The 16004-nt window shown below is 45.6% G+C and overlaps 1 protein-coding gene across 4 annotated transcripts in view; it reads right to left on the reverse strand.

Annotated features, from left to right (window-relative positions):
• The window catches only part of CCDC171 (coiled-coil domain containing 171), a 209797-nt gene that overhangs the window by 153024 nt on the left and 40769 nt on the right, over window positions 1-16004 (reverse strand). The gene's annotated exons all lie outside the window — the stretch shown is intronic.

A 16004-nucleotide genomic window follows, 5' to 3' on the forward strand; every position in this document is an offset into this window, starting at 1 on the left:
ATTATTAATATTTTTCTAATTATAACTTAAATATCCACAAAGTCTCCTGCAGACATTAATCAAAACAAGTCCAGGTATGTATTTTAGGGCACTGTTTTGTGAAGTATTCTCTGCATTTTCCCCATGCTTTTTGAAACTCTTGTCTAGTGTGATCTCTAATTGCCGCTGTTAATCCAGCCAGTTCAATATACTCTAACAGTTTGTCTTGTAATTCCTTTTTTGTTGGCATGGTTTTTTTCCTTCCAGTTTTTAGCAATTAGGATCCTTGCCGCTCCTGTGGCATAGAGGAATATTTACTGATCTTCTCTTGCTATACCTGTGTCCGTTATCCCTAGTAGAAAAGCTTCTGTAGGAGAAGGAAATTTTTGGATACAACACAAAGATCCTTCTCTGCTGAAAAATGCACTGAAGGGCGGACGCTGCAGAGGACAAGGGCGAGGGGATGGGAGAATTCAATGGGCAGCATTCAGCTGAATTTTACTCAAGAAAAAGTAATGAGCATGACTGAGTTAGGCCCACTAATTTCGATAGTCCTCTTTGAGTAACACTTCACTGAATAACACCCAACCTCTTCTTTCCAGCTGCTTTCTCCCTGAACTCTCCTTCCAAAATCAAGCTACTTGTGGCTATCACCACTACCAATGTTTCCTTCAACAAAGACAGGTTCTGGAAAGCTGACAAGCATAAAAACAGCTTGATTTAATGGAGGGGGGAGAGCAGATGACAGGGGAGAAACTCAGTGCTACCCAAAACCAGGGCATAACTTATGCCAGGAACTATCCATTTAGGGATGCGGGTGGCTCTGTGGGTTAAACCACTGAGCCTCTTGGGCTTGCTGATCAGAAGGTCGGCGGTTCGAACCCCTGCGACAGGGTGAGCTCCCGTTGCTCGGTCCCTGCTCCTGCCCACCTAGCAGTTCAAAGCACGAAATGCAAGTAGATAAATAGGTACCACTCTGGTGGGAAGGTAAAGAGTGTTTCTGTGCGCTGCTCTGGTTCGCCAGAAGCGGCTTAGTCATGCTGGCCACATGACCCGGAAGCTGTACGCCAGCTCCCTCGGCCAATAAAGCGAGATGAGTGCCGTAACCCCAGAGTTGGCCACGACTGGACCTAATGGTCAGGGGTCCCTTTACCTTTTTATTCATTTAAAAGCACACACTTGTGAGTGTGCAAAGCCCTTTATTGTCCTTGCCCTAACCTGGAAACACAAAAAAAGATGAGATTGACACCACCCGTTTTGCAAACTTCCACGTGAAGTGGGGGCGGGGGCGACTGTCCTCTTCTCCCATTTCTTTCCTTTGGTAACGAAGGATCTAACTTTTGCTTGGGGAACCAACTGCAATCTTAACTTCTGATTACCCGGCACTTTTCATGGCTACAAAGTCAGCCTGAAAGATTTAAGGATACGGCTTTTATGGTGAGAAACATCTTCTCCCTGTAAAATTGAGCTCTGTTACGAGCCAACCGTGTATAGTGACTGACTGGAAGACAAGCAACGTATGTGAATCTCTGCAGTGTTCTCCACCGTCCCGTTTAAATATTTTATAAATTTGCTCCACTATTTCAATTTTAATTATATGTTCTGTATATCCGCTAATATATTATTCATATACATTTCAGTGTTTGATCCTCTGTAGCATTTACATGGGTTTCCCTGTGTGATGGTTAGTACTATACTTCACAAAGAATTTCCAGTGCCAATGGAATTCTCATGCCAGGGTTTTTCGTTTCTGAAACATCAATATTCCAGAAAAGAATTATTAAAGATGCATGTTATTCTTACAGGGTATATAAATAGACTAAAGTGGTGGGGCTGCACATGCTTGTGTCAATATTACTCTGCCTGGCTCGCACAACGCTGGAGAAAGCACGTTAAAAGCAATGTCACACCAGTAAGATAAATATTTTCATGCAAGCGTTAAGTATTTGGAGTACCAGATACTCAAACTGTGCAGCAAAATCACTTCCCACACAAAAGATCTATGCAAGCTGCTGTAGGGCCTCCTCTCTTCCAGATGTTTTATTTTTAATTCACCACATGTTAGTATATTTATGTTTACACCACTTCTCTGCATATACATTTGCTGATTGTATTTGCCATTCCTAGCTCAAAGTTGGCCACTTTGTTTTTCCAATTGCAGGCAAGATTCGGAAGAAATTCTTAAGATTTCCCAGTACTACTCTAATGTTCTAGCTCCAAGCAATTGACTGCTTGCCTTCCATATGCTCTAAGTATCCTTATTTACAAGGCGCAGTTTCCATTTTCTGGTACCTACCCCTCTCTTATTTTAGGGGAGAATTTTGGAGCTGCTTTTAAAAAAAATGTTTTTAATGTGCATACAAGAAGTGCATACACTTCAGGGTTTGAGCTGCCTCGGTGTGGGGTGGACAGGAGATATCTATCGACTCCGGTTAGGAACAAACCATAGCTCAGCAGAAGACTCCATGGTTTGCTTGCAAAAGGTGCCGGGTTCAATCACTCACATCTCCAGTTAAAGGGAACAGGTAGCCAGGTCATGGGCAAGAAATCTGCTTGTCAGACAGTCCTGTACTAAATGGGCAAATAGTCAGATCTGACAGGCAGGAGTTTCCCAGGTTCCTAAGCCCCGTGAGCTACTGTGCACATCTATGCAAAATGCATGCACAGAAAGCACTAAGACAGCTTGTAGTAGAGAGCCTGTCATTAGGCCTGGCTAGTAATTTTGATGTGTATTTCTAACCCGTCATTTCGCAAGACTTTCCTTATTTCCTCTCTTCCAACTCTTATGATTCTATGATTTTGTCAGTGCTGCTATCCAAATTCCCAATCAAGATCCATGGTAATCTCATGCCTGTAGGATGTTCTCTCCCCTAAATTCCTTTGAAGCAATTTAGCAACCCTGCCACTGAGTAATGGCAGAGCTCACATCTCAACTGAAGAAATACTCTTCAGGTAAGGCTAACGCTCCCCACACCAGCCATCTGGAATCAACGACTTTCCTTCGGCTCAAGAAGGCGGCCAGGGTAATATTGTGGTTTGAGTGCTGAAAATGAGAACATAAGAGCAGCTCTATTGAATGTGGGCAAAGTGGCCAACCAGATGCCTATGGGAATTAATAATAACAATAATATTTCCCTAGCCACTCTGGGCGGCATCCAGCAAAATATATTAAAATACAAATATTCAACAAATATTCAAAGCTTCCCTAAACAGGGCTGCCTTCAGATGTCTTCTAAAAGCCAGATAGTTGTTTATTTCCTTGGCATCTGATGGGAGGGTGTTCCACAGGGCGGGCACCACTACCAAAAAGGTCCTCTGCCTGGTTCCTGTAACCTCACTTCTCGCAGTGAGAGAACCATCAGAAGGCCGTCGGAGCTGGACTTCATTGTCTGGGCTGAACGATGGGAGTGGAAACATTGCTTCAGGTATACTGGGATGAGGCCGTTTAGGGCTTTCAAGGTCAGCACCAACACTTTGAATTGTGCTCGGAAACGTACTGGGAGCCAATGTAGGTCTTTCAGGACCGGTGTTATGTGGTCTCAGCAGCTGCTCCCAGTCACCAGTTTAGCTTCCGCATTCTGGATTTGTTGTAGTTTCTGGGTCCCTTCAAAGGTAGCCCCACTTAGAGCGCATGGCAGTAGTCCAAGCAGGAGATAACTAGGAGCATGCACCACTCTGGAGAGACAGTCCGTGAGCAGCTAGGGTCTCAGCCAGTGCACCAGATGCAGCTGGCAGACAGCTGCCCTGGACACAGAATTGACCTGCACCTCCATGGACAGCAGCGAGTCCAAAATTACTCCCAGGCTGCGCACCTGGTCCTTCAGGGGCACAGCTACCCCATTCAGGGCCATGAAGTCCTCCACCCCCGCCCACCCCCTGTCCCCCAAGAACTGTACTACTGCCTTGTCAGGATTCAGCCTTAATCTGGGAAGTACAAAAGCAGAACATGAATTCAACAGTGCTCCCCAGTGGTGATTCCTAGCAGCTAGGATTCGTAGGTCTACTGCCTCCAACAATGAAGACAGCCATTGTAGCAAACAGGTTCAAATCCTGAGCTGTGAAGGTCATTGGACAACCTCATCGAGGGGTAACATCTTAGATAAAATATTGGGGGAGGCAGGTTAGCCCTGCCCCACATGATCGATCATACAACGTAATGTGAGCACACCATTTGAATGGCAATGCCCATCAACTTGGGGAAGGGGGCTGGCTACCTCAAATATTTCATAGGGGGTGTGAAGGGATATCAGCCCCTAGAAGTTGGCTTCTATGAGCTCACCAGAGTACTGTCTTTTAGCAAAGCCTATCAGATGCTGATTTTGAGAGCTGGCTCTGGGTTCCTAAGGATGGCTGAGATAAAAATGCAACATTTTATTTATTTATTTTTTACATCTAGTTGTCATAGACATCAGAGACAACATTCCTTTATCATTCCACTGTTCTTTACCAGCTATGAACCCGATTACATGATCAGGAGCTGTTGATGGGCTATATGGTTGACTTGGGGAGGCCACAGGGACCCATGTGCTCAATTTCAAATTTAAGAGAAAATACAACAGGCTAAAACCATCACTGATCCTGCTTATCCTTCATCAACAAATGACTGTCATGGTCTGGTTCATGGGCGATCAAAGTCCTGGCAGGGGACTTCGGGATAGGGGCAAGATGGCGGGGTGGGAGCAGGAACGGGAGTCCAGAAGCCAGGAGGCCAAGAGTTCGAGGGTCAGAGAGCCGGGAGTCAAGAAGCCAAGGGTCCAAGGATCAAGAAGCAAGGAGTCAAGGAACCAAACACAGCAAGGCAGGGAACGTGTTGCTGTGGCAAAGAGCCAAAGGGAAATGCTGACCTTATATCCCTTCCCGGCTCTTGCCACCAGGTGCTGTGAGTTACCAATTGGCCTCACCTGTGCGGTCGCGCCTTGCCTCTTCAGAACAAACTTAGGAAGGCCCCAGTCCTGGTCACAGGGCCTGGCTCCTGCAAGCACTCCTGACAATGACCCAAGTAAGATGTGATGTTCTTGAGCACCAGTGTGCTACAGTGGTTAGCGCTGAGTGTGAGAAATCCAGGCTCGAATTAGTGGCAAGAGTATTTGCTGTATCTATGTCAGGAAGCTCCGTGGAAAACACAAATGGAAAAGAGGTGTGTGTCTCCAATCCTCTGGGGCATTTTTGGGAGACAGCTGTGATCAGCCACCACATCCTTGAGTATGTCCTCCTTCATGTGTTGAGAGCTGCGTCCCTTCTTCCCATCAGACACACTTACATATAAATATGGCAGCCATTCCTGCTACCATGAAGGATGAATCATCCCTTAGTCGCTTGGCAGTCTTGTGTAAATCACTCCCAGACTAACATACTTCCTACAGTTGTTCTGAAGATAAAATTAGAAGGCAAAACTAATTAACCAGAGGAAGGGTGGGTTACAAGAGAGCCTCTGAGCTCACTTCGCACTGCGATTCCTTACATGTTCCACGGATTTAGCCAAAAGGTGAAATGGAGTTTACCATCCCTAGCAATATCCAGGGAACCAGCCATCATGTAAACAGTTATGAGACTGATGCCTCCGAAATATTTACTCATTCAGCCGTCAATCGGTGACCTGTACGTAACCCACGATAGTAATCAGCAAGTTCATGGCTGGAATTTTTTTGGAAACAACCAAGAATTCTTTATTTGAGTAGATAAGAGGTGCCTTTGAAATTTATCCCCCATCTCATGCATGTCTATTCTGAAATATGTTAGAAAGGAAGAAAACCAATCTGGTTAAGAGGTTGGGAAGTTTGACTTTGAACACCCTAAACCAGCTTCAGGTCAGCAGCTATGAATCAGCTCTCTGGGTCCACAGAACTAACTTCTCATCCACAGTCCAACCTACCCACATGTCTGTGGAAAGGATAACATGAAATAGATGGGCAGAATTCATGCATGCCGCTCTTGTGGGGGAAAGGTAGTTGGGGCTGGCAAAAGATGATTTTGCTGCCTGAGGAAGACAAGAGGACGCTGCTTGAAATTTGACATACTGACACTAACTGGGTAGTAGCTGAATCTTACGTTACGTTGGCCCCCAACAGTAGCAAGCTAACTTAGGAGGTCCAGAGAAGGCCGTGTGCCACACAGCAGTTTCCTTCTACATGTAGCTGCCACTGCCACTGTTTGAAGCAGTTGCTTCACTCAGCCCAATGGTAAGGGCTGGAAAGTAATTCCTCCTGCATCCAATGGGCCTTACTCTCAAGTAAGCGAGCATAGAATTGCAGCCTGAATTGTAAGTGAGCACCTCCTTCAATGAAACGTACCGTACTTTTCCATGTATAAAACGAGGGTTTTTTTACTCTAAAATAATGTTTAAAAATGGGGGTCGTCTTATACACGGATAGTGCATGGGGGTGGGATGGGTGATCGGTTGCAGCCATGAGCTGCAGCTTGTCAGGGGTGATTTGGTGGGTGATTGGGCCATCTCCCGCCATTTTCTTAAATTTGAGTCCCCAAAAATAGGGGGCGTCATACACGGGGCGTGTTATACACGAAAAAATATGGTATTTGTGTAGATTATAATATTCTATTTTTTAAAAAATAGCAAAAGCTCACAGCCTATGGTATCTTATTTATATAAGTTAAGATTTATGATGGATCTTAGCTTTGGCGTAGTGCTAGAATGAAGATGGCATAACGCAACCGCTCAACCCAAGTGCCCGCCAGCCAAAAACACAGCGTGTAAATCTTTCATTGAATTTGCCTGTATGCTTCTCCACCTGTTCAAGTTTCCCCAGAATAACCACCTAACATTTTAAAACATTGCTGAAGACAAACGAGCTAGACTATGTTTTCCAGATTTAATATTATTTGCATGTACTGGTTTAAGCGAGGCTTAGTTTCAGCTGCAGAGTTATTTCCAAAAAAGGCCTCGCTAGGTTTTAAGGCCACGTGTACCAATTTCAATTGCTGAATAGTCACGCAGCTGCAAAAACTGAGCAGACAGAGAGCAACGCTAGTCCCAGCGCATCCCTGTTCTTTCCAGCCATCACAGGCTCTCCGTAAGGAAACGCAGCACAACAAGGGAGGCCATTTCCATAAACGCACAGTCGGTGATCCTTATTTTACTATAAAGTTTCCCTGGGTGATCCTCATTCTGTTGCAAAGTGACTTTCAAAGTCAGTAGCTCGTTAAAATGTCTTGCTTGCCACCCACTTAAAAAGCCATTTATTTCCCAACTGGAATCACTGAGGGCTATGCTTTTTGAAACGTCTTGTCCTGTTCTAAAACATTAGGGGGAAAATAGCAGCACGTTTTAGCAAAAGGTCGCCAAATGCAGCAGCAGCGACTTTCAGCAAAACAACAGATTGGTGAAGCTTCTAATAGGTAAAGGTAAAGGTTCGTATAGTAAAAGCTATGGTTTTCCCAGTAGTGATGTATGGAAGTGAGAGCTGGACCATAAAGAAGGCTGATCGCCGAAGAATTTATGCTTTTGAATTATGGTGCTGGAGGAGACTCTTGAGAGTCCCATGGACTGCAAGAAGATCAAACCTATCCATTCTGAAGGAAATCAGCCCTGAGTGCTCACTGGAAGGACAGATCCTGAAGCTGATGCTCCAATACTTTGGCCACCTCGTGAGAAGACTCCCTGGAAAAGACCCTGATGTTGGGAAAGATGGAGGGCACAAGGAGAAGGGGACAACAGAGGACGAGTTGGTTGGATAGTGTTCTCGAAGCTACCAGCATGAGTTTGACCAAACTGTGGGAGGCAGTGGAAGACAGAAGTGTCTGGCGTGCTCTGGTCCATGGGGTCACGAAGAGTCGGACATGACTAAACAACAACAAAGGGACCCCTGACAGTTAAGTCCAGTCGCGTACGACTCTGGGGTTGCGGTGCTCATCTCGCTTTCAGGCCGAGGGAGCCAGCATTTGTCCGCAGACAGTTTTTCCGGGTCATGGGGCCAGCATGACTAAGCCGCTTCTGGCGGACCAGAGCAGCGCACGGAAACGCCGTTTACCTTCCCACCAGAGCGGTACCTATTTATCTACTTGCACTGGCGTGCTTACAAACTGCTAAGTGGGCAGGAGCTGGGACAGAGCAACGGGAGCTCACCCTGTCACGGGGATTCGAACCACCGACCTTCTGATTGGCAAGCCCTGGGCTCAGTGGTTTAGACCACAGCACCACCCGTGTCCCTATGGACTAGCACAGTGGTTCTCAACCTGTGGGTCCCCAGATGCTGTTGGACTACATCTCCTATCATCCCTGAGCTCTGGCCTTGCTAGCTAGGGGTGATGGGAGTTGTAGTTCAACTACATCTGGGGACCCATAGGTTGAGAAAGGCTGGACTAGCAGATCTATTTGGTGCAAAGCATCTTCCTACCTGTCTATCAGGAATGGGGAACCTGTGGCCTTCCAGATGCTGTTGGACTGCAATTCCAATTCCAGCTGGACTGCAAATCAGCCCCATAGCCAATTATCAATGATAATGGGAGTTGTAGTCTGGCGACATCTGAAGAGCCATAGGTTCCTCACCCGTGCTCTGTATTTTGTACACCTCCCATCTTTGGAGTTCCTGGACAAATTTTGTCAGCAACCAGCTGCACCTGCAGATGGCCACGGTTACGATCAAGGAATAATTAATTGTGCAAGAAGACATAGCAATCTTGAAATAACAGATTTTATAGCTTAAACACCCCAACTAAATGTGCTATTTACAACAGATTCTGTTGCACGTTAGCTTAATTTTACTGAGCAATTAAAAACAACACTTCTATAGTGTTAAACGCGTTATAAAAAGCTTTAAGCCTCTCCAATATGAGCATATAATTTTATAATTGTGCGACATATGTTAGTACAATGTCCTGTATTGCTAATTTTTTGACAGACGTTAATAGAGATGATCAACACAATTGTGCAGAATAGTCTTAAATTTGCAGAGGGAAATATCCTTTTGAATTATTTACCCATGTATGGAATCAAAGGGACAATATGAACGGACTCTTTGTGCCCTCACTACGGCAAAAAGATAGGCTCCCTTTAATGATTGGATTGAATATATGTACAAACTCACAACACATGAACTATTTGCATACATAAACTTACCATGGACAAATTCAGCAATATTTGGAATTTATTTTTGTAAATACCATATAACGTTAAGGCCTGGTTAACTACAACAACATATTTTTGGGTAATGTCTACAATTTTTTTGTTGTTGCATTTTGTTTTTACATACATACGATTTCTCCCCCCTCCTTTTTTTTCTTACTCTGTGCACTTGTAATTATGTACTTTTTATCTTTCAATAAAGAATATAAAATAAAATAATTTCGTGTGTGTGTATGTGAGAGAGATCGATCAGTAATATTTTCCCAATGCATTCAAAGAGACATTACATGCTGCATGAAAATAGAATACAGAATAAAACACATTGCCTCTCCTTTGGTGTACATAGATTCAGTTTGACTGGCAGTAACACTTATGCTATCCTGGAACCACTTGGCGGCACCACAGAGAGCCTTTTGTTGCAGATAACGGCTAACTTGCAGCATTCAGAGGGTCATACGACAGAGGATGCTTACAGAGAGCTATTTACAAAGTGTTAACTTACCGAGTTGTTTACTACTTTGTTCACCCAGAGGGCTTGAAAAGCTCTCCTGAAATCTACTCAGCTACATCAATTTTCTACACAGCTGCATTCCCTCCACACACCAGTTATCACCTGCGCAGGTACATAATCATCGAGGGAACGGTTTGTGTGAAGCATGCTGCGAGCTGTTAGCCCTTTCTGCGTTGGTGGCTGCAGGGATGCACGACTGAGACGACACTTTCCCTAGCAGCTACAATAATAGAGGTGGATGGTATCACGCCATTTGCAACAGCAGCAGACCCTCCAAGTCTCCCTATTTTCCAGGAACAGTCCCAGGTTTGCAGAAGTCGTCTCGGAATGATCCCAGAATGTCCCGCTTTTCCTTAGGACAGGGGTCAGCAACCTAAGGCCCATGGGCCACAAGCGGGCCATAGGGGCCGTTTAACTGGCCCATGAGAGATTTTACTTTCTTGGGCAGTGAGAGATTTTACTTTCTTGGGCTTCACGAAATTAAACGACGCCTGCTTCTTGGGAGAAAGGCGATGACAAACCTAGACAGCATCTTAAAGCAGAGACATTAACTTGCCAACAAAGGTCCGTATAGTTAAAGCCGTGGTTTTCCCAGTAGTGATGTATGGAAGTGAGAGCTGGACCATAAAGAAGGCTGATTGCCGAAGAATTGATGCTTTTGAATTATGGTGCTGGAGGAGACTCTTGAGAGTCCCATGGACTGCAAGAAGAACAAACCTATTCTGAAGGAAATCAGCCCTGAGTGCTCACTGGAAGGACAGATCCTGAAGCTGAGGCTCCAATCCTTTGACCACCTCATGAGAAGAGAAGACTCCCTGGAAAAGACCCTGATGTTGGGAAAGATGGAGGGCACAAGGAGAAGGGGACGACAGAGGACGAGATGGTTGGACAGTGTTCTCGAAGCTACCAGCATGAGTTTGACCAAACTGCGGGAGGAGTGGAAGACAGGAGTGCCTGGCATGCTCTGGTGCAGGAGGTCACGAAGAGTCGGACACGACTAAACAGCAACAATAACAACCGGCCCATGGACCCCCGCCGCCTGCTCAGGGACCCCCATCACCCGCTCGATTGGCTCCCATGCGCCGCGCTAAACTGGTGCGGAGCAGAGCTGGTACCGCCTTCCGCAATGCTGGCAGGCTTCCCATTGGCTGCAGGAAGCTCCTGCAGCCAATGGGAAGCTGCGTACGCCTCCTCTACGCAGGGAGGAATGCTGGAAATAGTGTCTGCGGGACCGTGAACCGGCCCAAGCCACAAAAACTTTACCAGCCCCTGCCTTAGAACGTCCCTATTTTCTTAATGGACTACGCAGAATTGGACAAAATGACAGGAAGGATTCGAAACCTGTGGGACCAGATATTTATAGAAGATTGGCAGAAATATACGAATTATTTGAAGAGGAACTGTAATCAACAAATTACGCTAGTAGGACCACAAGAAGTTTTGTAAGGAGGAATACAAGAAATATTGCAAAGAAGAGAGACATTAGTTATGATATTTAAATGTAATAGTGAAAGTAAGAAATGTAAATGAAGTGAAAAAGATTGGAAAATTTTCAGAGGTGATTGATCGAAGTCAAAAAATTGTATAAGATATAAAATTATGTTTCATAATTGTTGAAAATGTTATGTTATAAAAACATATATACATATATATATATACACACACATATACATATATATATATATATATATATATATATATATATATATATATATATGCAGGTTTTGGTGTCTTCGGGTGTCTTCCCGTGTAAGAGTTGGGGTGTCTAGGCGACGTTTCGACGAGGTCTCACTCGTCATCTTCAGGCTGGTGCTTTCGGCTTCTTGTTACTGGAACAGAGCAGGATCTCAGTGTTTGAGTTCCTATAAATACTGTTGAGGGGGTGTGGTGTATAGCCTCCAACGTTCTGGGCAGAGAGGAAGTTCCCAGGTTAGTGTGCCTTTTCTTCTTTTGTTCCTTAATTACTTGAGGGATATCTTGAGTGATTTCTTGAGTGATATTCTGAGTACCACTTAGGTGGGTCATTAGGTGTGGATTAGTTGCTAAAGCTTTCGTGTCTTGACCTCTTGAGCTTGTGAAGAGTTTTTCTGAGAAGATGGCTGTACTGCACTTAGTTGTGCTCTGGCTTGGCTTCGTGTATAGGGGCGAGCTGTGGTTTTGTGCCCTGTGCCAGCCAGATCTGTGTAGGGATTGCAGGGGGGTGCAGCATCCGGAGGTGCCACTATGGTTTGGCTACTGGATGGTGTCTGTAATTTATCTGTGGAGAGGGTCTGGGTTTGGGTCTGGTGTGGTTGATTGGTGATATATATATATATATATATACACACATATATATATCCCATCTACCTCAGCCAGTGTGGCCAATGCTCAGGGGCAATGAGAGCTGTCGCCCAAAACAACCAGAGGGCACCACGTTGCCTACCCCTGCTTTAACCTCTAACTGCTGCCTTCCCAATCTTCCAGCCTTCCTTCCCATTACCCTGTGCCTCTACCTGCTGCTTCTTGGAATACTCATTCCAGCCCTTATTCTAGTTGGATACTTCCATTCAGATTGTAGACTCTTGTATGCAATCTCACCTGCCTACACTTTGAACCTGACCTGTTGATGGTGACTTTTAGAGCCTTAAATGGTCTTGGCCCTGTATACCTGAAGGAGCACCTCCACCCCCATTGTCCAGCCCGGACACGGAGGTCCAGCGCCAAGGGCCTTTTGGCAGTTCCCTCACAGCAAGAAGCGAAGTTACAGGGAACCAGGCAGAGGGCCTTCTTGGTGGTGGCGCCCACCCTGTGGACTGCCCCTCCCATCAGACGCCAAGGAAATAAACAACTATCTGACTTTTAAAAGACATCTGAAGGTATTCTTGTATAGGAAAGTTTTAAATGTTTGATGTCTTTTTGTGTTTTTAATATTCAGTTGGGAGCCGTCCAGAGTGGCTAGGAAACCCAGTCAGATGGAAGGCATATAAATAACACGATTATTGTTATGTAGCACCTTAGAGACCAACTAACTTTGTTCTGGGTATAAGCTTTCGTGTGCATGCACACTTCTTCAGATACACACGATTCAGATGCACACGAAAGCTTATACCCAGAACAAAGTTAGTTGGTCTCTAAGGTCCTACTGGATTTTTAAATTTATTTTGACTGCGTGAGACCAACATGGCTACCTTCCTGAAACTATTACATTGGTACCTCAGGTTAAGTACTTAATTTGTTCTGGAGGTCTGTTCTTAACCTGAAACTGTTCTTAACCTGAGGCACAACTTTAGCTAATGGGGCCTCCAGCTGCTGCTGCGCCGCCGGAGCACGATTTCTATTCTCATCCTGAAGCAAAGTTCTTAACCTGAGGTACTATTTCTGGGTTAGCGGAGTCTATAACCTGAAGCGTATGTAACCCGAGGTACCACTGTATTATTATTATTATTATTATTATTATTATTATTATTATTATTATTATTGTCGTTATTATTAACAACATCCCCTGCTAACTCCAACACAGATCCACTTGTTTAGCTCAGCCTAGACTTTCTTGGTCCACAAATCCACCCTGACCCCAGTCCCAACCCTGCCAGGACTTTCACCTTCTATGTGCTTGGTCACCTAAAACTATAGATGCTGACAAGGTTTTGTGAGTTCAGGCTTTTATGCTTGGAGGGTACCATTTATCACCCTTGGGAACTCAAAAAATAAATAAAAAGAACCCACACCAAAGGAGATATACACTTTCAAAGCCCCAATGTTATTCTCCACCCCATATTGAAAATCTGAGCCAAAGAAGAATTCCTGGTTTAGCCAACCAGCTCCTGATTCCCCACCCACCCCAAAAATGCTCATCAGCCCCACTCCCACTTCCTAAAATTATTCGTTTTTAAATATATACTTCCTTCTTCTGCTGTATTTTCAGCTTTCAGGGCAGCTAAATTAGCCTGGCACAGCAGGTCCATCAGGTATGATGAGAAAATAAAGAAGGGAAATCAGACCTCTCGCTCCCTTCCTTATTTTTTCTTTTTTTCCTAGCTGTTTGGGCAATTCAAGGAAGGCCTGGTGCATGCTGTTATGGCGTTTCTTCCTCGCACAAAATAACAAGTGCTCAAGAGGTGCGTGGAGAACTCCCAAACCACAGTCTGCAATCACAGCTTTCGTTATTTGCCTTTATGTTGATTAAAGCTGGAAGCTCTAATGAGTTTTATGCACAACTAAAACACATTGCTTTAGAAAGCAATAGGAGACTACCTACTTGCATGTGACTAGTGAATAATAAGAAAGGAAAGGTTATTTTAAACACACAGGCACACACATACACAGAGAAAGTGTGTGTCACAAGTGTCTCAAAGATCCTTCGTCCCTCCCTATTCCACTCCTGGAAAACTGCAAGACAACGACCTCAGCATGAACAAATGAGTTTTAAAATATAATGTGTCAAAGCTCCACTAGGGGATTTTAATTTTTCATAATAGTACAAAGTATATTTTTCAGCTCCCTCTTTCTATGGATACAAATTAGCCAGCTAGAGAATATCATCATAACAAAAAAAACCACAAAAAAGAGGGGGGGTAGGAGAGAGAGAGAGAGAGAGTTGAAACTCCAACTGAGCACAACTTGCATTCTGTGTAAAATTTATAATGAAGGCTCGTCTTTTTAAGGTACACAAGAGAGAGAGAAATAAAGCTCATTTGTGAATTTTGTAACTTGGGACTGAATAAACAGAAAAATTACCCCATCGACAGGAAACCTGTGGCTCCAATGTCTGTTGAAATTCCCAAGTCTCATCAGCCCCAATCAGCATAGCCAACAGTTTCATGAATTACCAGTTTGTGTTTTGTTAGGTCCCATCATCCTAAAAATGTGTTTTGCCTAAATTTGACTACAGTGGTGCCTCGCAAGACGAAATTAATTCGTTCCGCAATTCTCTTCGTCTTGCGGTTTTTTCGTCTTGCGATGCACGGTTTCCCATAGGAATGCATTGAAAATCAATTAATGCGTTCCTAGGGAAACCGCCTTCAGACCAGGTCCGGGGACAGTCTGTCCCCGGACCTCTTCTGAAGGCTGGGGGGGGGGGACAAGGGCTTTTCTTCCCACCCCCAGCATTTTAAAAAACCCCGGGACAGCGGAGGACTTCTCCGCTGTCCGGGCGATCTTAAAATGCTGGCGGGCGGCATTTTAAAATCGCCCCGGGACAGCGGAGGACTCCTCCGCTGTCTGGGGCGATTTAAAAGCCCCTGGGAAGGCAGGCAGGGGGGACAAAGACTTTCGCCCCCCCGCCCGCCTTCAGAAGGTGTTCCCCCCCCCACCCTGCTTCGGGGCAGCGTTCCGAAGTGGGGTGGCTGGGGCAGGTGTTCCTGCCCCCCCGCCCGGCTTCGCAGCACCGCTCCGAAGCTCGGCGGTGGGGGCAGGTGTTCCCGCCCCCCCCACCCTGCTTCGGGGCAGCGTTCCGAAGCGGGGTGGCTGGGGCAGGTGTTCCTGCCCCCCCGCCCGGCTTCGCAGCACCGCTCCGAAGCTCGGCGGTGGGGGCAGGTGTAACCGGGACCTCTTTTGAAGCAAGCGGCTGCAGGGAGATCGCTTCTCCCCGCAGCCGCTTGCTTCAAAAGAGGTCCCGGACCTGTTTTGAAGCAAGCAGCTGCAAGGAGATCGCTTCTCTCCGCAGCCGCTTGCTTCAAAAGAGGTCTGGGACCTCTTTTGAAGCAAGCGGCTGCGGCTGCGGGGAGAAGCGCAGCAGCTTGCTTCAAAAGAGGTCGGGGCAGCGGGAAGCGCTTCCCGCTGCCCCCGGACCTCTTTTGAAGCAAGCGGCTGCGGGGAGAAGCGATCTCCCCGCCGCCCCTTGCTTCAAAAGAGAAGACCCGCTGTCCCCGGGGCAAGCTTCGTTTTGCGAAGCAAGCCCATAGGGAACTTCGTCTTGCGAGGCAACTCGAAAACGGAAAAACCTTTCGTTTTGCGAGTTTTTCGTCTCGCGAGGCGTTCGTCTTGCGGGGTACCACTGTATTCTGAAAGCTTTCACTTCACTAACCATCCTTCCAGTGTCAAACTCACAACAGGGTTTTCTTTTCCCTTGGGGCTGAGTAGACCTAGCAGATGATATGTGGGTCTCCCTGCTCTTAAAAACGTACAGTAATCTCTGCTGACTTTAAAAATATAACTTGTTGCTGATTATTTGGCTTGTTACTAATTTTTTTTTAAAAACGTCTATATGATTAAAGTTGTAGTATCAGATTGGCCTTTGCAGCATCCCAAATGTCATAAAATATATACAGTGGTACCTCGGGTTACATATGCTTCAGGTTACATACGCTTCAGGTTACAGACTCCGCTAACCCAGAAATAGTGCTTCAGGTTAAGAACTTTGCTTCAGGATGAGAACAGAAATCGTGCTCCGGCGGCGCGGTGGCAGCAGGAAGCCCCATTAGCTAAAGTGGTGCTTCAGGTTAAGAACAGTTTCAG

The sequence above is a fragment of the Podarcis liolepis genome, assembly GCF_965112155.1.
Source record: "Podarcis liolepis genome assembly, chromosome: 17".
In the NCBI taxonomy this organism is placed as follows: Eukaryota; Metazoa; Chordata; class Lepidosauria; order Squamata; family Lacertidae; genus Podarcis; species Podarcis liolepis.